General features: G+C 39.3%; 1 protein-coding gene and 1 long non-coding RNA gene across 3 annotated transcripts in view; one reads left to right on the forward strand and one right to left on the reverse strand.

Annotated features, from left to right (window-relative positions):
* LOC131826690 (uncharacterized) overlaps nt 1-8,766 on the forward strand; it is a 21,601-nt gene extending 12,835 nt beyond the window's left edge. Inside the window, exons 2-3 of the long non-coding RNA XR_009351705.1 lie at nt 2,674-2,790; nt 8,571-8,766. This is a non-coding gene — a long non-coding RNA (uncharacterized LOC131826690). The remainder of the gene's footprint in view (nt 1-2,673; nt 2,791-8,570) is intronic.
* The window catches only part of ZFHX4 (zinc finger homeobox 4), a 180,299-nt gene extending 159,837 nt beyond the window's left edge, over nt 1-20,462 (reverse strand). For both annotated transcript variants that reach the window (XM_059166180.1, XM_059166179.1), the window contains exon 1: nt 20,133-20,462. The gene's annotated coding sequence lies outside the window, so the exon portion shown is untranslated. The remainder of the gene's footprint in view (nt 1-20,132) is intronic.
* Nucleotides 20,463-25,318: the final 4,856 nt, after the last annotated feature.

Here is a 25,318-nt window from a genome sequence, read left to right on the forward strand (position 1 = left end):
TATCTTAATAGAGCCAGAAGTAACTTTCAAAAATGTAACATTATTGCTATGTGAAAAAAAATTACAAAACCCCAAGAATCCATCACAGATCAAAGCAGTAGAACACATTTTGTTGCAATACTCTGACATAATTTTACAGGAAATTGCGTATCAATTTCTTCTCAATAAGCTACCCATTAATCAGAAACTGAATCAAATAGATAAGAAGTCTTCCATACAATCAAATTTACATTTCATTCCAAAAGCAACAATAGCAAAACCATCTGGATCCTTACAGCTAATAATATATTAACTTATATTAACTGATTTTTAAAATTTGTTGCTATTGACTCTGACCATGGCAATGTTCACCAGTGAATTTTGATGGAGTCACTTAAGTCTGTACCGTTAAAAAGTTATTTAGATCAGTGTACACAGTGACACTGAATTTGATGCTAAGTGATTTCATTGTCATCAATGTCAGACAAGATCTTTCTTTTATCAATGTGACCCACTTAGGAAATTTACACTAAAGTTTTATAAGTCCCAGTAAAAAGACCACAAAGACAACCATTTAACTTAAACCACAGAATTCATTTCAAAATGACTGCGTAACAAGTAAACTCACTATCAAAACTGCTTCACCATTTAAGCTGTTTTTAGTTTCTACCAATTTCTATTCTCTACTGACAAGCATTCTATTTTTCAAAAATCACCAAAGTCCTCAAGAAATCCCAAAGAGAAAAACTAATATAATTTTAATGCTAAATTCAGAACAATACATACCTGCTGATCTGTTTAGAATATGTGTACCCATTTTTTGGTATTCTCACTAATTCACAAGATCAGTGACTTTGATCATGTAAATCCCTTTTTCGGAACTAATGGACAATATGCAGAAAAAGAACTTTTATTGCTCGTTCTGCCTTGCTTTCGTCCTGCAGTCACTGCTGCCTAAACTCAGCTCCGCTAAATGACCAAACCCACCTACAAGGAGCCTGGCTAATGAAAGGGGGTGCTTTCTGAACAATAGAAGAATTCCTTTGCATTCAGAAAGCAGAGTTCCCATTAGAACCCAAAATCAGAGAGGCCAGTTTAACCTCTTTTTTTTTTTTTTTTTTAATTGAGATTGCCCCAGCCTTCCTCTACGGTCCAGTGAGACAGTGCTTGTGAAATGATTAAAAAGAACGTGATCTGATCAAGAGGACAGAATAATGGGAAAGGAATGCTAGGTTAGCCACTCTGCTAAGTGCTGGGAAAGAAGACCAATGTGCCCCTTAGCCTATTGTTTTGATTCTCCTCTGCTCTTCAGCCAACCTCCTCACACTTTGAGTCTTTATTTACTCCATTTTAATGGGTTAAAAGTTGTCCACTTACAAGAGAATTTGGAAACAAGTTACAAATCCTAAAAAAAAAAAAGAAAGAAAAAAGAAGAAAGAAAGGAAAAAGAAACAAAAAAAAAAAAAAGAAAAGAAGGAAGGAAGAAAGAAAGAAAGAAAAATCCTTGAATTATATCAAGTTTCCAAAAGGTCATCACTGTCTCTGCTGTGGCCTTTTCCCCATTCCAAATCCTCTATCAATATGTCATAGTGAGTTAGGCAAAGACAAAAGAGAGGCGCAGTGTGAAAACGGCACATATATCTAATCCTGACAAAGCAATGAATAGACCTTCACAAGTATAATTATACTTGTTTATTTGTTGCCACGTACAGAGAACTGATGAAAAAAATCCATCAAAGTGGTATTATGCAGACACCAAGAGCTTCTTTTCTTTGGTTGCTAAAGCCACATTGAGGCTTAAATTCCTTATTGTTAAATTCAGAAGAAAGAAAGAAAAAAAAAAAGATTTTTGGCTGGACTTTTTTTTTTTTTTTTTGCATCAGTTGCTGACAGATCTTTTGTGTACTAGGCTGTATTAGCTCACACCGCTACCTCATTTTTACCCATGTTGGAATTCATAATTACAAACTACTGTACAGAAGCTTTTAAAAGGGTGTGGTGTGCTGACCAGGAGAAGAGGGCAATGAAATTGCCCTTTTCTCATAGTCTGTCTTTTGATATATCAAAACACAGGTATAGTACCTGTGCAGAAACACCATTTACATCAGAATACATCTTTGATCTCGGTTTTTTAAGTTGGTGCTGGTGGTTTTCTTTAGTCAGCTTTCTCTACAACTTGCTTATTTTAGTATAGGTTTAGTATTTCATAAAAGATTACATAACTTCTTTCCCATCGCAGTATTAAAAACGTTGTTAGCAAGAAGGAAGGCAAAGACAAGGATGTCAAAGGATAGGAAATATTAAGTAAAAAGATTTCAAATCCAACAATTAAGAAGCCATTATGTTCCAATAGACACTAAATCAAATAACTTAACAAAAGCACATTTTTAGGGGTGGGGGGAGCCAAATAAGCTTTTTTTTTTTTTTTTTGTCTTTCCCTTGCAGGATAGAAATATATCAAAGTAAAAGCAATCTGCATAGTTAATGTTTGTGAGCTTTACAATTTAAAACAGAAAAGCTGTAATTTTTCTTTGCTGGCAATCTGGAAACACTCTGGAGTTAATTACAGCTGATTCGGAGTGAACCACACAAACAAAGACCAGTCTATGTCCAGACAATTATACTGCATTAACCAGCTTAGAGCTTCCTGCTGATGTTTCAGGGCTCTTCTGTTACACCCTTCTACCTTCCCAGCACGAGAGAAAATGCTTCTGCAAGAAGGAATTAATGAAGAGAACTGCAAAAGAATGTGTGACGACCTCTCCTGACACGGCAAAAACTTTCCACCCATGTCACGACAAAGGGGAGAAGGTAATTAAGTTTGAATAGAAGGATGTAACCAAATATAGGAAGCATTTAAAATAAGCAGTTTTTTAAAGAAGGAAAGTTTACAAAAAAAAAAAAAAAAACCAAAAAACAAAAAAATGAGTGTGCAAGTCAACTAAGTCATTTCCCCTTATTTTCCTCATTAAAATCTAAATGAGCTATTCAATGCAGATTTATTTCCTACCCTATAAACAGCACCTTTGTGACTGATGCTTCATGGTCTTGTCCCTTGCTTCTCTCTCTCCCTCTCCCTCTCCTCCTCTTCCCACTCATTTTCTCTCATTCCCTCTCACATCTCTAGCCCTACATGGACAACGTAGGGCTGTGACAATTACGTATCATTAAACATATGTGTTGGAGAACTAAAGAGAAAAGGTACAGTTTTCCAGTTCTTAATTTGTATGGTTGTGGGAAATAGGAATTTTACTCAGTTTCCTTCACAACTTTAATCAAACTCCAGCGACTTTCCTTAGAGAGAAATCAATAATCTCTCCTTAACCAAATTACACTATTATATGACTCATTTTATTTGTTTGCTTCAGGAAAATTTCATAATCAGTGAGCAAGATGGACTCAATACTTTAGTTATCCTCTGTAAACAAACTTTGGTACTTCTAGCCAATCTAGTTGATTTCTAATTTTCTTATTCATTCTAATTGAAAATGAATAGTTTGCATTGGTGTGAGACAAGGACATGAGCTGTAATTATGTTCAGTGCCTCTTTCTGATTCTTTCTTTGATACTGTTTTGCTAGTATTCCAGCTGACATTGGGGCTTTGTAGTGATTGCTTCATTAAAGGGTAAGGATGTCCTAATCAGCTAAAGCATTACTAGAAAGCTGTTGTTTGCCAATACTATGAGAATATACTGGCTTTTTTTTCTTTCTTTATAGAAGAAAAAAGGTACATCTGAATGCCAGTTACCCAGCCACACTTAAGTATTAATCACCTTCCCTTTGTCTCAAACATGCAAAGTAGGATTAGAGTTAAATGACTATATGATCTTTTTCATTTTTCTTCCCTAAATAAATGTTAATCTACAAATCAATCATGTGTTATATTAAAAATACATATAAATATACTTTCTGAAAATACTAAAAGGTTGTGTAAATTACACTCAATTTTGCAAAGATCTCAATAATGGACAGAATCATTTTCTTTTCTCAGACTCCTCTCCCTTAATCGCTACTATATTTGAAAGTTTAAGTCAATAACACTTCTAAAAATAAAGCTCAAACATGGACCCTTGTAGTTTTCCTTGGAAAAACATGGATTGTATCAATCATTTTTAGGGATTTTTAATCATATTTGTCATGTTTTTATGTTTGTATTTCTAGTCTTTAAAATGTAATTGACTAATCTCTCTGGTTTACACACAATCTAAGACTGTTTACTTGATAATGATTTTGAATTGTCACCTAGTAACATTTAAAAAACTTAATTGGTTTTATAAAGGTATATATAACCGCAGAATATTTGGCTTCAAAAGGATTTGCCATTGTGCACACGTATTTATCTCATATACAGTGTGAAGACAATGTATTCTAAGATGTACATGTATTTTTTCCTTCTTTATCTATTGTATAAAATCAACCATTGAACTATTGTTTCAAATACTGAAGAGGAAAAACAATTGGCTAATTATCTGTATTTCATGATTCCCACCAATAGGATCTCATAACCAATATAGCAGTAAGTGTAAAAGTGTGAGTATGCCCTTACCTTAAAAAAAAAAAAAAAAAAAAAAGTCATTCTTCGCAGGCTAAACCTACCATAATTATCTTCATAAAGCTAATTACAGGTCAGGAATTCCAGCAAACATTCCTATTCCCTGAGCAATGATTTCAATGATTTCACCCAATTTCAAAAGAGTTTTAATGAAGAAAGCTATATGAACAAATTTTAAAATCACTACTAAGTACCTCTTATTATATAATACTCTTAGAATCTACAAAATACATCTCTTTTTATATCCCATGTAAATATTTTAAGTCATTTTATATTAAAAACCACATAGGACTAACATAATAGAGAACACAAGTGGAATGCCAAGTTTTCTTCTGGATGAAATATTGGCAAATTTCTGTTTGATCACTAAGATTAGTTGGTTATTTTATTTCTGTTGTGAAGAGCCGTGTGTGTGTGTGTTTGTGTGTGTTTGGCCTGAAAGTTAATTTGACTGCTGTCCATAAGTGAAGTGAGCAATTCAGTAATTAACTTTTGTGTTTTAAATGTATGAACTTTAATTAGATTTCATTATAAACAAACAAACGTCAACCATAATTATAAGCTCCTTGGTTTACCCACATATTATCCCTTTTCAAACAAACTTGATGTCAGACAAATTAAAATCAAGCAGCTAGCAATTTTGAGTTGAATTTTACATGATCTGCTGGTAACCTGATTACTTTAACTTCAATATCATTACAGGAAAAGTATTTCAGGAAAAATAATGACAAGAATTCCAACAGGAGACAAGCTTAATTGTATTGATTCAAAAGATGCATGTTCATAGGAACCATGTTGAAGGAATAATGTTATCTCAAATCTACAGTTTCTATTAAAATAAAATTGTCCAGCATGAAAGAGGCAATTAAGATTAGTGTCTGCAGAACTAGAGATACTAAACTAACTAAATAATTATCTGGGCCCAATTATCTTATACTTTAAGTAGCAAAATACCAGTGTGGAGCAACTATAAGGCATGAGGTTTGCAGGTTTATTTACTGACTGGTGTATCTATTAGGACCAAGAACAAGTGGAGCTGTCAGGACATAATGAAGGTAAATGATTAGTTAGCACCAAGCCTGAACTCTTCTTCAATGCAATAAGAGTTAATTAAAGTTTACCACCAAACATCAACCAAAGCAGGATGTTGATCAGGTTTCAGCATTAAGTGCAAACAGACAATAGTTGGCAGCAATTAGTGCAGCTATCAAATGACATGCAATGATAATTATACATTTAAAACAGCTAAAGAGCTGGGGGAAAAAACTAATCAGCTGCTTTGACGACAAATACTCAAAGGGCAGGAAACAGGTATCAGATTATTTCACTTTAACACTGTAAATCAATAGAATTAAACAAGAAAAGGTTGTATGGGTACATTATCTGAAAGAGAACAGTTCCCTGGCTTCAAAATGAAATAAATCTGCTCGTATTGGTCTATCAAAGATAAGAACTTCTGTAGCTAAAGAAAATAAGTTCCTTTTCAATTAAAGTTTCAGAATGACGTCTGTGTAAAGAAAGTTTAGCTTCTTAGTTTTGTGTAAATCCAACAATGCAACAAGTATTTCACTATCATTATTGTTATTTAAATGATTAGCTTCCACTCTAAAATACTATCAAAAGTACTTTATGCCTGAATCTTACCTTTGTGTACTCAAATATTATCTTCCCCCAAAGCTTTTGGATGATAAATCTAAAATTTTGTTTTAATGCAGCCAAATTTAAACAAAAAGCCATACATGCATATTTAGCCATTCAAATCTATGGCTTCAATCCTGCTGAAATCAATGAGCTTGCATGTAACACATCCCTTAAAGCAATTTTGATAAACCCCCTCGTTCTTTTCCATAGTTTCTGGCCTGCATGCTAGAGCATAACTCTAGAAATGCACCCATCCTCATGACCCCACATCTCCATCTTTCCAACTAACCCTGTTATACTAAGGATTTGTACACAGTGCTGGCTAATCCCAATATTTCCCTGGAGCTAAATCTAAGCCATGGCTGACTCCCAGCACAAAAATGTCTCTCTCCAAAAGCCCTTTCGCCCCCTTCAGCACTCATACACTCATTGGTCCTGACATTTTCACTTCAGCCATGACAAATGAGCTGATGACTCTGATGTGATTGCACGGGAGGGTGGCTTTATCTAAAGATATATCATTAACTCTCATCACCATCTCCTAATATGGCTCTTCTGGGTTAATGCGTTGTGAAAATCTGAGGAAATTTTTGTGTAAATATGTGCACTTTTAGAAGTAAGAGACCAACTTCATCAAAAGGGGAAAAGGGAAGCCAAAATGGACAAGATGGGGGGGTGGGGATGACAAGCATTAACTAAATGTGGCTCTGGGGATTTAAGTAACTCTACTCAACCTCTGCCCCAGTGCAAACCAGCCAGCTGACTGTCTCTTAAAGGTCCCTTCTCCTCAACATGGGCGTCTGAAGCAGAGCATAATTGGTGAAGTGGCCCAGATAAAGCTTTTCAGATAAATATGGCTTATCAATCGGGCAAGCCCACTTTTTTTTTTTTTATCCCAGTGTAGTACATATTTTATTTTTGAACCCTTCATTTCCTATATTATTAAATGTCTCTAAATTTATTTTAATGGGGGGAAAGGATCACCAAAACCCATTTTACTCCATGAACATTGCATTCTTCAAGCAGAAGGAAGCAGTATTTTTTCCAACTATTACTAAATGTGAATCTCCTCAGACTTCAAAGGAGAAGGGAAAAGGAAGCCTTTCCATTTAGCATAAATATCGCAACCCTTTAGGTTAAGTTAGAACCTAAGTTCCAGTTACATAGTTCTTGTTATGTATACTATGAAGTTTACAGAGTAGATACTTGTTATAACCTCTCCTCTCGTTTCCTATGAGAACACACAGCCAATCAGAGTCAACAGTAGCATAACAGACCTCAGGAAAAGAGGTCAGGCTTTGAGGTAAAGTGCTATTCACTCTTGGACCATGCAAGGAGCTCTTTATTCCCGTTCTTATTGGCATCAGTCCCCCTTACTAGAGTAAGAACAAAGCCAAGTGCTCGCGTGAGGTTTATGAATAAATCAGAGGTGAGCCACTGTAAGTGCTGCCCATGATTTCCTTGTTGACAGTGAGCACTTAAACAGGCTTCTATGACTAGCGACTTCTGGCAAATCATAATGATTCCTAATCTGCACCCTGCTTCATTTCAAGAACTAAATGACCCACCCCATTTTTTCTGCAAGTTTTCACCTTTCAAGCAATTCTTGTCTATCTCAAGCAGCTTAACATTACAATCCCAGAACAGTCAGCTTGTGCTGTGGTCATCACAGAAACGGTACCAACTGAAAAATCTTCCTTTGCTTGGAAAAATTCCACAAATAATAAAAAAAAAATCTCCAGCATTGCAGAAATTATTTTCATATTAATATTATAGGATCTTTGGATATGGGAGCAGCTAAGCCAACTAAGGTAAAAAATGCTAAATGATTTGCTAAAGGGCACATACACATTAGAGCTGAACAACTAGGTGCTGTAGTTATGTGATATTTCCCAGAATTTCTCTGAGTTGCAGTTTCCTTACGGGTTAAACGAGGTGATTATGCTATATCCCTTCTGACTACAGCGATCTATGGTTCTAATATAAAAACCCATTTAGATTGCGCTGAAGATAGTTTTCCCTATGGAGTTTTCCAAGACAAACCCAGATGTTTTTAAGGCTGTATATTTCTTTTCAGTACCTAGATTTCAAGAATAGAGGAAGATTTCGGTAGAATAGTAAATTGAAGTTTTCATTTTTTTTTAAGATTTTATTTATTTATTTGTCAGAGAGAGAGAGCGCGCGCACAAATAGGCAGAGTGGCAGGCTGAGGCAGAGAGAGAAGCAGGCTCCCTGCTGAGCAAGGAGCCCGATGCAGGACTCGATCCCAGGGTCCTGGGATCATGACCTGAGCCGAAAGCAGTGGCTTAACCCACTGAGCCACTCAGGTGTCCTTAAACTGAAGTTTTCTATTTATATTTTTAATTAACTATTATTCTTTTTTCATCCATTCAACAGATATTTTGTTGAGCACCAAAGATTTGCCAATAACGTCTGTCACAATACAGTGATTAAACAGATACAGCTGCTGCCCTCATGGAGGCTAAAGTTTATTTGAAGAAACACTTAAACAAGCATCGTGAAAAATGCTTAGATGTCAGCTGTTTTTCTTTCATTAAAATATATTATTAGCCTATCAGTATTCAATAAATGCTTTGCTTTACATCAGTATATTTCAAGTGAATTGTCAAGTCCCAGGCCACTCATAAATGACCAGAACACGGGCGAAGCGCACACTTTTATTTTTAGGAAAATTTTAACAAAGATTATGAAACACACATATTAAGCAAAAATGAAACATGAAGCTGCGAAGTTACAATCCAAGTACACTTACATTTCCCATAAAAATACAAATAGTTTTAAATGTGCATCTTACATGTATAACAATGGGAAATTATTACAAATTTTAAAAAAGAAGATCCATAACAGAAACAATTCATTTCTAGGTAGTCCAAAAATTGTATTATAAATTTATTAACCTTTGTCATGAATCTTATCTTTGAACTTGGGTACTCCTCCAATGAATAATGCATTATTATTAAAAAAAGGATTGTGATCTCCTCCAAGAGATAAGCCAAGGAGTCTCATAAATTGGCTATAAAATCCCTCAAGAAAACTTAAAGGTTGTACAGCATTACTGGATTATTAATAACTGGATCTCTTCTCTAAGTTGGTATAAATCTTGATCAACAGGGGGCCATGTAACAGTATCCATACTCCTTTTGCTGTGTATCAAAATATCATAATACCAAAAATCTGGAAAGGTATTTCTATTGCATCTAATCCAGTTTGGGGAAATCCTGTAATTCTAAGGCTTTCAAACAGGCTGGGTCAACAAGACTTAAATAAGCGTTGTGGTATCGTCTATGATTGCATATAATGGACAGTCTGGAATCTGGAGTTCATGTAGTTAGACCAAGGTCTGAATTATTTAAAAACTATTCCTGTTCTAATTTGCTTCTTAGAAAAAGACCCAGAAATGCATTAAACATCTAAAAGCCCTTGAAACCAAAACAACTCATGATGACGGAGGGGCAGATAATGAGGTAAGGACTAGCCACAAAGATGCCATCCAGGTATATCAATAAGAATATACCCTTTTTGCAAACACATTTCCTAATTTCTGTTTCTGTTGTAAGAGAGAGGGGCATCCCTACTCAAAAGATCTATGTTGACTTGCTTGACCAAATGCTCTTTAGTTGGGTACTACATAAACCAGCTACTGAATATAAGGAAAAAGGGAACACAGGGTATCAGGCCCTGTCATATTTACTTATTTTAATGTTCACAACACTTTAGTGTTCTGTAATCTCTACAACAACTTTAAGATACAAATGAGGAAACTGAAGCTGACAAAGATTACATCCATAATAAGAATTTAACTCAGGTGTCTAGTAGCTCTAACACAATTCCTACTTGTCCTTGATTTGTCAAAAATGGAGTAGATTTTCAAATATCTAAAGTTTAAACTAAAGTAAACTCATTTAAAAAGGAGGCCAAGCTCTTAAAAATGCAGTCAAGATTCACATACGTGAATTAGGAATATCATACTCAATCTTTCTCTTTTGGCTATAAGAACTTCTCAGAGATCTTGGGAGGTAGTAAATTTCTATTCCTGTCTTTAAATGCAAAAATAAAAAAATAAAAACAAATTTAAAAAAAGGAATCCAAAGTAAATAGAATCAAAAGAATGTCTGCCTTTTACTGTGTCATTCTTTCTTTGCACTATGCTACCTTTACAACATCACAGCATTGTCTTCATTTGCTTTCTCTACATAGAAGAGAAATCTTAATCTTCATAACACCATGTTCATGATTATTAAGAATACAATTTAACTGACTGAGATCCTTGGTACTTTTATAAATCATAAACTCTTCTCGACCATTCAACGCAACTAGTCTGACCTCCTAAATAACCCCAAAATATGTATACTGTCACAGCGATAAGATGCCATTCAGATTGTACTCATTCCCTTTTCGTAGTAGAGAACTCTTCTCTCAGAAGAAAGAGTACCACTGTTGGATTACCAACATTTTCCTTTTCTTCTCTATTTCCACCACCATATTCAGTTACGTAACAAACCCTTTTCCAACCAGCCAATATAAATGTGTGACCACTAGTCCTTGAATTGGGATATCTGAGTTTTGTCCTGACATTTCCTTAGCTTGCTTGGTAACTCAATGGTTATTTCTCCTGAATTCAATATCTCATATTTTACAATGAGCTGGCTGAACTGAATTAACTCTAGGGTATTGTCAGGCTTTAGCATGTTGATAGTTTCCCTTACAAACCTACCTGCTTTTTTTCTGTTGTGACCATGTTGGTCAGTTCTCAGAAAATGAAAGGAATTTAGTCTACAGAGGGAAAATTTCACAGGCTACCCCTATGGGTACATCTAAAGAGGAAAGAGAGACACAAACATGGAAAAAGGGTCGGGTTGTGTGCGTATGTGTCTTTACACACCCTCCTATGTGGTATATACTAAACCAAAAGAGATGACTCGTTCTCGAGTAAGTAGTGGGCTCAGAAAATTGAGGTATTACTTGCATTATTCCTAACCTTATGGAAAAAAAGGACTAAGAACTGTATTTTAGAGAATCCACATTAATAAAGCCTTTCAGGTTTAATTAAGGTACTTTGGGAAATAATTGGGCTTCCTCAATTTATTCTTCCAGGCAGATGAATTTCAAGATTCTCCTTAAACTTCCCTCTTACAAAGATTTGTTTTGTTTTGTTTTTAACAATATAACCAGGTGGCACACACCAGCTCATTTTTTTTGTATTTTAACCATTGTTAAAGCTAAGGATTTCCTTTCTTCTTTACAGTGAAGGAAAATAATTTTATGGACAGTTATAAAATGCATATTTTAACCCAAAAGTCAATTTTCCCTGGTTAAAATGATTTAGATCTGAGTAAATACTCGCAGAACGATTTCTGTTTTTATTGCTAGAACACACTGGAACCTATAAACTTTGTCTTCAGAGGTATGTGCTAGAGTGGGCACTGTTCAGAAATTACCAACTGTGCTCTGTCATATCCTTAGGACAAGCAAACATGAGAAATGACCGATCATCTACATCCATGATGCTAGTGTATGAACTCCTGACCTGAATGACTAAAACACCTACTCAGGACTTGTCTTGGACCATCAGGGCATTATGACATATTAACCAAGTCAAGCCACCCAAATTCTCCAATGCTGTTTGTTTATTTTTTCAATTTCTAGAATGTTAAAGTGGCTAATTATATCAGAGATAAGATGCTTGCAAATAGGACTTTAGTGTCAAAGCCATTTTTAAGTTGTGTTGCATACATTCAAAAGTGCTTGAAAATGGCAAATACATTATTTTACTCACAAATCTTTGAGAGTAGGGGAGTGAGAGCAGCCATCCCTGGACTGAGGATTGTATGTCAAACGTGAAACTATATCAAACTTTCAAGGCAACTTGTGAACCTCTGAAACTAGGGAATTAACAGAACATCAAATCCAGTAAGATCACAGGGGCACAATCCTTATGCAAGAAAATAATGCCATTGAGCCCTCATTAAAAGACCATTTCATCCTTAGCCATCAAAGAATGCGAGTGCACTAAGATCTTGGTTATATCATCAGGGATAACTAAAACAAGTGCCAAGAGAAACTGTGCACTTTTAGTTCTCACATGTGTCCATCTGTTCACATATAAACATATATTCCGCTTTCTGTCTGATTCCTAAAATCTTGATATCAGAATACCCTGGGCTTTTGCCCATTTCCTAAGAATGCAGACATCACATAAGCTACTATTAACCCATGTGTGATCCACTTCCATGGTGGCTGGAAAGCTGCCAGTTACAACACATGGTGCTTGGTTAACAATGTCTTAAAATATAAATGAATTTATTTTTTAAATTAACACATTTTTCTTATGGAAATACCTTAATAAGCCTTTCTGCATGTAAAATAGCCTCCATGTGAATTATTTTTTGTTCTTTTAAGACTTTTTGCAAGCATATCATAAAGTTAATCATAAAAGTTTCTGAAACAATCCAGAATTTCTTGACAAATTTTTAAAGGGACTCCAGTAAAGAATTTTGGTGACTTTATATAACCAAGATCAAACACTTTTCCTTTACAATATTCTGTACTCAAGAGGCAACCCTTATACTTTAATTTACGTGAAAACACTTCTGATTTCCCAAGTTTCCATGTAACATTCTTAATAGCACCTCAGAAACTGAACTGCGAAAGTGATGAGGCAAACAGAAGTTCTACACTCTAGGAACAAAACAAGTTAGGTTAATATCTGGTGGAATCTTTCAATCCTGCTCTGGGGCAGCCTTCAGGGGCTCATCTGTTGTGACCTCAGACTGGAAAGAGATTGTTTAAAATGTATACTGTAAATAATTATCCACACTGCATTTGATTTACATATGTACAAAAGAATCAATTCCCACCTTTGAAAGTGTCTTAACACTTAGGGTATTTTAACTCCCCTAATTATGGTTGAAGAAACATCATTGAGAGCCCGACTATGTTGTCAACTGGTAGTTAACCAGTTAACAGCTCTAACTAGTGACAAGAGAAAACCTTACTGCCAATGTCTCCAAAAATGAACATACAATATTCAGACACTTTGTAAAAGACTGATCTCAAAATGAAATGCACAATACACCTACATAGCAACATAAAGTTGCATTAAATCCTAAGAAAAATAACTGTATTCTCTTTGACTAACCCCTCCCAACCACAAAAGCTAATGGGCCACTTAGCACACTTAACATTGCCAAAAGTCAGGATACTCAACTCTTTCCCAAAAGAAGTGTTCCACCAACTGAGACAACTATTTATAGCCTATGGGGGGCGGGCAGAGGAATACCATATATTCCATCCTTAACTAAATTAAATATCCACACCATACTCTTGGCCTCCTCTGAAATAACCGTTTTTGACAGCAAAGTGCTGGGAATTCTCGATACCCAATAGTCAATATTTGGCTAGCCTAGCATGTTTCTGAAAACTCTTCTGCATACAAGCCTCTGTTTATCATCCTCTCGCTGCACCATTGTCATACATATTGCTTCCCGGTGATGATGAAAACTCAGGGCATCTTATAAGTTGCTGAAATCTGAGCCCCTGCTTGTTTTCTCAAGTCTTGGACAAACATCACTTTAGAGAGAGCAGAGCATGGGCATAAAGAAAGAGGGGCCTGCATTTTCATCTTCCTTTCATCTTAGTCATTCAGTCAGCCATTCAGAACCCTATTCAACAGAGCTTTTCATTATGCAAAAAAATGCTAATCCTTTTCCGATGCTTTCACACTTGTATAAACCCCCATTCCTTCAACTGAAAAGCAATTATATCAGTTTACCTTTCTGTCAAAAACAGGATTAATATTCCAATAACAGAATCCCCTTTCTTTTCCTATCTTTTAGCTTTAGGAAACTAGAGATTATTAGTAGAGGCATTCTTAGAACAAGAATACATTATTTTAAATATGATGGTGTTAACCAATGAATGGAAAAAGGAGAATGATCAGAAGAAGAAAAAGTCCCCCAGTCTACTGCAGAAACTCTTTTCTGTGACAGAACTGACCTTCCCTTTGCAGATGCCCAAAGAGACTGAGACTCACTCTGCTCTATTAATCAGAAACAAATTATGAAAGAATGTAGTTGGACTGGTTGACACTATCCTGTCTTGGGAGACTCAGTAACAGCCTAGTAACAATGTCCTCTTCATGGGTAATGAACAGCCATGACAAATGGGGCAGAGAAACTATTTATTTGCATATGCAAATTCTCACACAAGGGAAACATGTACAAACAAGTGTCATTGTAAGGTGGATTAGGCAAACAACGCTTTCTTTTTAGGACATTCTGCAGCCCAGAACATTAGTCAGCACAATTAAACCAGTCTCCATGGAGACTAATGAAATTTCACCATGGTATGAGTTAAATTAGATAGCTAGTTATGTGTTTCCACAATCCAACTTGAAATCCATTATTGTTTCAGAACAATACAGCAATTGTGCCTAGCTGATCTTTGCCAGCTCAACAAGCTCCTAAGTTGACAATTTGCATATGTTAATATAATTAAGCACTAATTACATGAAACTTGTACATATTCACATGCACTTTCCCTGGGCGCTTTTCAGTTTGAACCTTGGCCAAGTCTTTAACCCTTAGAATGGTCTTAGAGGATAAAAACTCTGCCTGTGGGTAGAGCCCCTAGGCAGACACAGAAAGGCTCCTCATTTATAAACACAAAGCTTAACCTGGCTTCTCATATTTCTAGCAACAATGACAGAAAATATTTTGTGAGTGTGGTAGGGACCAGGATGAGGGAAAACCAGGGTGTGTATTGGGGTGGGGGGTCAGTCTTTAAAGACTTAATAATGAATATCTTCTCATAGAAAAGCAATAACATTCATTTCAAGAAAATGTTAAGAATTTGCTCTCACTGACATTGTGGGACCTTGGGAGATGAAAATGGTTTGACAACAGCAAAAATAACAAGTAGAAAAGGAAAAGGGTGCATCAGCACCTAATGAGCTTTACATAAATATATGCAGAGGCAATTAAGCAATGTTAATTACTATGACAGCAGTTAATTGAATATAATTAGATATTTTAAGCCACTGAATAAAGCATAGTTAAGATTAATTTTATTGAGATTAATTGTAAATAAGGATAGATTAACTCTATGTTTTGACAGGCATAAAAAGTAGTTCTGCAAATTAAGCAGGAGCGTGGCCACCAGTCCAAAAATCATATATTATTTTAATGTCACACCTCAGAATCATCCCCTCAATAAACATGACTTTTCAAACCCAAACAGACAGGAATCTTGAAGAAAAACAAACAGCTTGCAGAGATTAAAGAGCCTTTTGTCCTTTTTCATGTGCATTTCTTTTAACAGACTAAATTAAGCGAGTCTGGTGTACGTTTTTTAGGAAGGAACATTTCACACTGAATGGAAAAAATGTTCTATCACATATGAAATTCGTGCAGCTGTGCGGAACTTGGTCCAGATGGTTTTAGACTATAAACCACCACCAAATGATAGACAGTAGGCCTTCCCAAGACTATGTGATAAAGTCACAATCTTTTATTTTGACCTCCCAAATTTCTGCTTTGTATTATTTCCAATCAAATCACATATTTTCTTTTACAAATGTGTTTCTCCATGAGGGTTAAAAGAAACATTGTGCCTACTTAGTACTAGAAATAAATGTAAAATGAATTGGAGAAGGCCTCCAGTAACAGATATCAGCTAAATCATTCGCCACAGAATGCAATGATAGCTACGACAACAACGTATGCACATGACAACACTTGATTATTACTCAAAAACAATGGTTTCTAGAAATATTTCTTAGGGAAATATTGCTAAATGAAAAGCCCTCCCAAATACTTCCACACCAAGCCAATTCATGCATACTCTTTAAGGAAATTAACACAGTCCTCAAGAATGCTGAACAAATCACTAATAAGAAAGGAACTTCCATTGATTTTGAAATAAATCAATAGGTGATTAACATAATATTTTTAAAGGAGCAGAATGTGTGTGTGTCTTTATTGCATAAACATATATATTTCCAATACCCCTTAGCTCTTAATCGAACTAGGGCTTTATGCTATTGAGCATGTCTCTATACTACCTCACAACTTCTTTAGGATGCCCTTAGTCTTTATAACGAAAATCCTAAAATGGTCTGTGAAACAAGACTACGACAAGCCATTCTGCAGTGAAAGATTTTAAATCATCCAGCCTCTTCTAATAGACTTGAGACTTATTGAGGTAGAAACCATAAAAAATGAAGAAGGGAAATTTAATCCCTGAAATATTGATTTGCACATTAATATCATATAGGCAGAGGGCAATTTGGCTTCGTGGAAATGACACATTGTCGACCCTTGGTGAAGTCAGAGCCAATCTAACTGCTGAACATGTCTGAATCTCAAGAGTTATTAAGGGCTTCCCTTCTTGCCTTTATGACTTTTCTTCAGCCTACCAATGCAATCTTAAATGTATTATCTTTAAGAAATAATTGTAAAACCTCAGGGGTTTTCCAGTTAATGGAAGGGAGGCCAAACCACATCAGATTCTGAAATGCAACATTAAACCCTTGCAATCAACAAAACCACCTCAATTCTCATCCATCCAGTGGAGGATCTAATATTGTTATTAGAGATAATCAAATTTCATTGTGTAAATTTAGGCTCATGGTCAGAATGAAAGCAGTAAATTCTGCAATATTAAACAGCGATTTTCTCAGCATCCTTTATGCTTTCCTTTGCTGGTGCAGCATCTTTTAAAATAATCCAACTAGGTCAAAATTAATGAACAGATTTGGGCTCATTTCCTAAAAACTGTGAAAGATTACAATAGACCTGAACCATGTTTCCTTCATTTTTAACTTTCAGTGGCAACTTTCACTTCCTAGACCCACAGTCCACTCTCCCTGTCCTAACCCCACAGTTGGTGCTATTGCTTTGACTTACACAGCTGGTTTACCTGACCTTTCTTTGTTCCTTAGGTACATTTCACTTTTCAGATTTATGGTATTTCACCCATATTTCATTGGCTCTATCTTCACTGCCATAAAAAAGAGAACACTTAAATATTGAGTTTACTTTTTTAAATCCAAAAGCAACCAACTATTGAATAAATACACAGTGATGCTCTCTCCTCAGTTTATGCCATAAATATTAAAACCATTTAAAAAAAATAACTCTATAAACCTATGATCCCCACACTGAAGCCAGGTGCAAGAGGTTAAAACAGCTGGCTAGCCATCTTTTATTTTTGTGTGCCTTCCTGCTGATTGAAACTGCAAACACTGAAAACTATCAAATATTCCCTTAAGGATTTTCTTTTTTTAAGAAGAGGAAGGAAAAAAGAAAAACCTTCATTTTCTATAATATGCTCCTTTGTGGAGAAAAAAAAAAAACTCTAAAACACAATTAGTCACAGAGGTAGTGAAATAATTCAAATATCTCCTTTATGTTGTATTTAAACCATCATTTCCCACAACTTCTATATACAATTGTTTTTAATTCTTCAGTTAGAAAAGAGAAGAGAGAAAGAGAGAAAGAAAGAAAGTCTGAGCTTGCTCTGTCAGTTTTGCCAGTAAATATAAAGTAAAACAAATGTTGATGGCACCGAGAGTGTTACATACCCGGGCTGTGTTTTTGCATTGCTCTCAATGGAAGCGATCGATGCCCGTGTCACTGTCGCGTCCCAATCGCAGCCAAGTCTCAGCCTTAATCTAAGCAACACCCGAAAAGGCAGCGGCAGCCGCAGCCTCTCCCTGACTCTTCCATCCATCCACCCAACTAAAAATATAATACTACATATGAGCTTTAACCACTCCACGTTTATAGGGATCAAGCCACTGAAAATCCAGGAGAACACAATAAAAAAAAAAAAAAAAAAACAAAAAAAAACAAAAAAAAAAAACCCTCCTTCTGTCTCGTGTCTCTCTCTCTCCTCTCTCTCTTCCTCTCTCCTCTCTCTCTCTGTCTCTCCTTTTGCCATCTACATGATCCTTGATTAAACATGGAACAGAGTTATTAAAAAGGGGGGGCGGGTAAGGACTCAAGGAGAGGAAATGCAACTGTCAGAAATCGGGACCGCCAGATTTCCTGGTGAACCTGCCTCTGTCTGAGTCAGTGTCAATCCACCATCTTCCGCCAGTGAACTTGTCTTTGGGTTTTTGTTTGGTTTGGGGGGGTTGTTGTTGTTGTGTATGTGCTTTTTTTTTTTTTTTTTTGGAAGGGGGAGGGGAAAGGCAAGGTGGGGGCTGGAGGTGGGGGGGGGAGCAGGGAGAATGTGTGTGTGTCTGTGAGTACGTGTTGAGTGTGTGTATGTATGTGTGTGTAGGGGTCGGGATGGGGGGGGGTCCGTGTTTGCGATCTGAACCTTTGGTACCTACAAGGAGGGTGTCTCACCGAACGGTAGCTAAGATCTCACCAGAACCGCGCGGAAGTGAGGAGTCGCGGCCAAAGGCGCCCGCTGGAGCCTCCTCTCTGGGCCGGACCCCAGCCCGAGCCGCGAAAGGAGCCCCCCGCCCGGATCACAGGTAACAAAAGAAATACAAACCAGTGCACCGTCTTCTGTGGGGGAAGGGGGCCAGGATGGGAAACCCTCAGTAACTTGGGCATCGGCAGAGAAACTTTATACAATTCCATGAGAAATTTTATTATTATAATTTTCTGATAGAAGAGATCAGAAAGAATAGGGGGAGGAGGGAGTGAACTAGAAGTAGAAGGAAGGCGAGACCCGACGCATTCCAGCCCCTCTTCCCTTAGCTGCTCCGGGCCGGAAGGCGCACTTGATGCGGAGAGAGGCGAAGAAGGTGAAGTTCGTTTTGCAGACATGGAACCTCTTTGGGGAGGGGGGGCAGGGAATAAATCAGTTCTCAGAGCCGGCCACAGCCTCCCCCTTACACACACACACACACACACACACACACAGACACACACACACCCTTTGCCCTCTGCCAAAAGGAAAGGAAAGATTCTTGACCCCAAGCCGCTGGCATCTATCCTCTAGTCTAACGCACAACCGGCAGCGAAAGCGCCTGGCGAGAGCTGCAGCCGCCTCCCGGGTCCCTGGCCCCAAGGCCCGGCGTTCCCGCCTCCTAACGGACCTGCCTTCCGTTCGCCAGCACCCGAGTCCGCGCCGCCCGCGCCGCCGGGAGCAGCCCTCGGCTGTGCCGGCTGCCCGCTCCGGCCGGCGGGTGTCTACCTGCTGCCCAGCCCCTGCTCGCGCCCCGGCCTCTTGGAACACCCCCCCTCCCCCGCCCAAGGCGTACAGATCCCCCGTCCTCCGCCAGTCCCGCGCACTAAGCGCCCTTCGGGGAACTTGAGAGAGGAAAGGGTGGGGGTGGTAAGAGGAGGAAGGAAAAAGAGGCTGAATAACGGGGGTGGGGGTGTAAAACAGGGAGAGAGGGGCTTCAAGCCCCACCGACCAACGTCCAAACTTTCCGAGGATGAGTGCAGAGAAGGGGTCATCCCGACCGGGGCGTGGGGGCGCGGGGCGAGCGGGGACCCCTGGCAGTGCCCGCGCTGCTGCGGAGCTGACAGCTTCCCCGAGCCACGAGAACGCCACAGGCTCGCGGTGGAGACAGAACCCGAAAAGACAGGGAAAAGGAGAGAAAACTGCTCGACGAAACGTGAATGATCCGCCACTTCAATCCAAAAGTTAAATCCTCCAAAACGCAGCCCCCCCAAAGAAAGTGGAAAATCAGGTCCCTCTGTGCCCCCTCCCTCTTTCAGCGGAGCAAATCCTTGAGCCAAAAAAAGGGGGAAAGAGATAGAAAAGGGGGGCAGAGCGGAAGAGATGGTCGGGATGAGGGGATGTGTGCGAGAGCGAGCGAGAGCGAGCGAGCTAGGGGCAGAGAGGGAGAGAGGCGGAGAGGGAGAGAGAGGGAGCGAAATATCAAAGATTGTGCAAGATCAGGCTGGAAAGATAATCGATACTCGACCTAAATTTAACACAAACTACTCAATAAAAGTTAAAGAAAAAACTTACTTTCCATTTCCCCTGCAGTTCCTACTCGATCTTCGCCTCTTTTTTGTTTTGCTTTTATTTTACTTACAGCTGATCACATCCAAGTAAAACGAGAGGGTTCATTAAAAAAAAAATAAAATAAAAAAAATAAAAAAATAATCCTCGAACTTTATTGGGTGAAAATAAAAACGCTGAAGCAGAAAGTGGGGGGCATGGAGCGGTCCTCGGGGGTCCGGGAGGAGTTAAAGCATGTGCCGACCGCGGTCTCGCTGTTTGGTTGTGAAGGGGTTGGGAAAAGGAGGAAAGGAAATGAAAATCCGATATGTCTTTATTCTGCTAATTATTATCGTTTTAGCCCTGTTTAAAAAAATGGCTGATTAAGTTGAGTGCGCATGTCTTTGTGTGTCTATTCCCGATATGCACTCTGGGAATGAGAGAGGAGAGTGAGGGAGAGGGAGAGGGAGAGGGGGGAGAGAGAGGTGTAATTAGTGAGGTGATCAACATTCCCCAGACTGCAAATGACGCGCAGCCCGGACTCGGAGCAGCCCGGGAGCCTCGCGGCTTCCAAGGCTCGGAGCGCTGCGGCGGGAGCACGGGACGCTGCGACCGCGGAGAGGGCAGGAGATGGGGATCTCCGGGGCTCGCACCCCACGCGCCCCTGCGCGCGCGACTCCCAAACTTCATTAGACACACACACGCACACACAACCACACACACAACCACACACACACACACACACACACACACGCACACACACTCTCTTTCTCTTCAGCAAAAAAGGGAGAGAAAATAAAACATAAATACCGCCAAAGCAATGCCCTTTAACCAGTCGAATTTTTCTTTTTATTTTAATGAAGCAAAGTAATTATTATCGGACCAAAGATTTGTTTACTAGGGAGCTTTAAGGACAATATTAGAGGAATGAAGAGATTTTTTTTTTCCCCTCTGCCTAATTTATTGTTGCATACAAGAACGCATTTTAATGGAGAAATGCGGGGACTGAGCAAATATGCAGATGTATGTAAATAAAGGGTGCCTGGCAGTGTGCAAACACCGCCTGGCCCAGCCTATTTCGAAGGAAGAATTGCACTCTGGATCTATAGACACCTATTTAAACACGGATCTTTCGCTTGCACAGGCAGGAGAGAGGACCCAGGGCATGGTTGATGCAAGTGGTTAGTTGAGTCAAAGTAAACTTTCAAATGAGAATAAGTGATGGGTGCAAGGGTGATAGTGGGGATATATGGTTCTAGCCTTTATGTAATATTTTTGAATATTTTATCAGAATTGCTTAAGTTCAATGTAATAGCTTTAAGAAGACTTAGAGGGGAAAAAGAAACCTTTCATCTTGCAAGTCTGTTGAATTATCTTTCTTGAAGCACGTTATGATGAATTTTAAAACCCCACTACAGATCTCATTAGAATGAAATATACTTGGTATTTTCTGGTGCAAAATTTAAGGTGGCTGATTCTCATTTGAAAATCTAATTATCTCTTCCCAATATTACAGATGTGAATATGAGTGACACTTTCATTAAAAGATAATTAACTAAAACTAGGAATAGACATACTTTTAAATACCCCCTACTGAATATCTGAATATAGAATATATATATATATATATATATATATATATATGTGTGTGTGTGTGTGTGTGTGTATATGTGTGTGTGTGTATTCACACTATCTCTTGCTGCTCAGATAGCATCTTGATATACTGCTACACTATAGGTCACAAGTAGACACCATCTATGCAATATTTCAAAAATAGGAATTCTAGAGAGAAGGTGAAAGTACAAACCAAACAATCTAAAAACAAGAAATACTTGTAATGTCCAGCTTCCTGGACAGGTGAGGTGTCAGCTGCCTTGAAGCTGACAGGTCTTTGAAGTTCTGGATCACCAGGATCTGCTTCAAAACCTTGTCTTAGGCCTTAAGCACCAAATCTACCAAATACCAACAAAAAGGTTTATCGCAGGACAACAGACGCTGCAAACAGGCATCTTTCTGGCCCTGAAACATTGTGTTATCAGGGAACATTTGGAAAATCCTAGAACTGATGCAAATGGCATGAAAAACCAAACAAAACACCTGGGAGGATCAAAGCATAGTCCTCAAAAGAGCAGACCTAGGCCCAAATCAGAAAAGCTGCTTGCCTACAGCAGCTGGCTAAGGTTACAATGAAAGTCCAAAGGCTTGGAGTAGAGAATAAAACCTAGATATGGTCTTTATTAAGGGGGGGGGGGAGCAAATCACCACCTTAGGAATCTGAAGTCTATGTATGTACCAGTATAGTGTAAAACAGGGCTACTAGACGTTAACAGAAAGAAAATCATCTACCTCTCCAAAGACTCCATTCTATTTTAAACTTGTTTGGGAAGAAATCTGCTCAAAGTGTATGGCTTTCTAAGATTTTTAAGTTACTTTGTTTACAATCTTACCTATATACAGCCACTGTATCATTGCTGTGTCTCAGTTGAGTTTATCCATATGCTTTAAGAAACATACATGACCACCGTGGTAAAATTTTAATTCTCTGTAACTTGCAAGTGAAGAAGGTGTTTATGTAGCGTTGCTGTTTACAGAAAAACACCCCAGAGAGCAAAAATTCTAGCTTTAAAAAACTATTTGAGGTGTGTGTTGGGGAAGGGGGTGGGGGCTTTTAAAAAAGACTGAGGGAAAATGAAGGCAGGGAGACTTTCAGGTTCAAATCAGAAAAGATCAAGCCCTTTGCGGGAGAGGGCTCCATGTACAAGCTCACTGATGGAAAAACCATTTCCTGCGATTTCAGACGGGTAAATGTGTATGATGAAGGAAACACCTGAGAACAATAAGTCTGTTTCAGGCTCAGGTGAAGAAAGGGGTCTATTTCTGGCATGGAAGAATAGGGAAATGATGATCATTTCGTTTTCAAGTTCTCCTTTATTTCTTTTGCCTTTTTCTCCCTGAAACATCATCAATAACATTAATGTCATTAATGTCAAAACACCAAACGTCAAGTCAGGAAAACCATTTTAAAAATTTGGTGGCTATTTCTTCTCTACACCCCCATCTCTCTCTTGTCTTGGAAAATACATCCCTGTCTTTTCTTGGAAAATCTCTCTCCTCTCTCTCTCTCTCTTCCTCTCTCTCTCCTGTGTGTGTTGGGGGGGGGGGGGAGCGGTTATTGAATTCTAAGTAAGAAAACAAAAGGAAGGAGGATTTGCAAGAGGAGCGCCCACTTTTGCAATCCCTCTGCTAGCGAGCATCCCCCCCCCCCCCCAGCCTGTGTGTGTTCTTTTTAATCATCTCTTTCTCATCCTCTTTCACCGCTTTCCTAAGAAGAGAAGCTGGGGTGAGGGTCGGGGGTTAATGGGCTGAGGGGATGGGGCAGAGAGGGACTAGCACGGAGTCAAGAGTTTCCTCCCAGGCTCGGCCTTGGAGCGCGCCCGCGCGAGGAGGGTAGCTGGGGAGAAGCGGCTGCGGGTCTGCGTGGGGTGGGCCCGGAGGCGCGGAGCGCGGCGCCGCGGGCAGGGGCGCGGCGAGGCGGGCGAGCCCGAGCCCAGCCCGCGGGCTGCTCCCGGGCGAGGGCGCGATCTGCCCGGCTCGCCCCGGCTGCGCCCCGGCCCTTGGCAGCTTCCTTCTTGGCCCCTCGCTCCAGGAAACCCAGCTGCTCCTCTCGGGTCTCAGAGGACCCCTTGCCGTCAACCTTTGACCCTGTCCCACCCCACTCCCCCCGCCCCCATTCTGCTGTCCCTAAACTCTGTGCGAACCCGCCGCCGCCCTCAAGGAAGGTTTGGCTACTTTTTATTTCAAAGTGAAAGGAGCAGAGGTTTCCCTGCCGCACCGAGAACTTTCCCTACACCCTCTTCTACACTTTCCAGGGCTACCCCAGCCGAGCCAAGCCCATTCCGGGGCACTCGGACCCTGAAGCCGAGCGCCCAATTGGGGGAGAACCAAAAAGGAATGCCAGGTGGTTAGGTGTTGAGTGTTGGAAGCAAGGAGTAATTAATTCTGAGACAAAAGATAATTTCCACTTTCAGACTTTTCCTCGGCGTATTTTATTCCCCAAATCTGTACCGCGGACACTCTGGACTTTACAGTCGCTTTAAGGAGCCCTCCGCTGTCTGTTCCCGGATTCCCCCGCCCTGCCCTCACCAATTCAGTAACAAATACCCCACCTCCCTCTCCCTCACGTCCCGCCAGCTCAAGACCAAGCCCAGCCCAAGGGGGAAAAGGTTCCCAGTCTTTTGACCGCGCCTCCGGGGTCTATAGATGAGCTCAGTTTGAAACGAGGTATTACAAGATTTCAGCGTTAGGAACCCTTTATATCACCACAGACACTTTCAGATCCTCAGCCCCCCTCCTCCTCCCCTCTTTTTGTTGGGTCTTCTGCACCCGGGGGCTATTTAACAAAGGCAGTCTGTTAACTAACATTTTTAACTCAGCAACTCCTTTCCAAAACACACTTAAACTTGATACCAATGTCTGTCGTTTTGTGAGTGGGGAGGTATGGATGTGTGTGTGTAAAGGGGGAGACGTGAAGTTGTCAGTGAATCGGAAAGTGCAGGGTTTATTCGGGATGGTGTCACAAATACATTATATTTACAGTGAAGTAATTCAAGAAATAGTGTGGAAGAGTGCCAAATTTCATTACCATGAAAAAAGTATCTTTTTCTTGAGAACTCACGAAGCGGGGAGGGGGGGAATGGAAGGTTAAAATATGACATAACACCCAGAATGGACACTCTCTTTGATGGTGAGCATGAGCTAGATGAAATGAAATTCAAAAAGGAAAGACATTTTAAGTGTGTATGTGTGTGCAGCATTTGTGGGCAGTTAAATCTGTGGTTCACTGATTCTTTCCCCTCCCCCAACCCGGTTCTTATCTCCTTTGTGGTCTTTTTTTTTTGCCTTAAAAATGCCCCCATCTTGATCCCGGTCTCTATCTGTACTTCTGTATTTCTGTACGTTTCTCGCTTTCTAACTAAAGTCCCTCTTTGGTTTTTATTGGCAGTAAATCTGTTTTACCCCCCCCCCCCCTTGGTGGTACTGACCTGGTTCAACGTGTGTTGTGGGGGGGGGGCAGTCATTATTATGTAAAGTTAGGCACAGGTAAGGTTTGGAATGGGGAAAAGGGAGGAGTTATAGAGGGTCTGATCGAAGAAGAATTAAGGGAGTGGAGAAGGAATGGGGGAAGGGAGAGAGAGAAAAGTCAGACACCCTAT

Source organism: Mustela lutreola, chromosome 3 (genome assembly GCF_030435805.1).
Source record: "Mustela lutreola isolate mMusLut2 chromosome 3, mMusLut2.pri, whole genome shotgun sequence".
In the NCBI taxonomy this organism is placed as follows: domain Eukaryota; kingdom Metazoa; phylum Chordata; class Mammalia; order Carnivora; family Mustelidae; genus Mustela; species Mustela lutreola.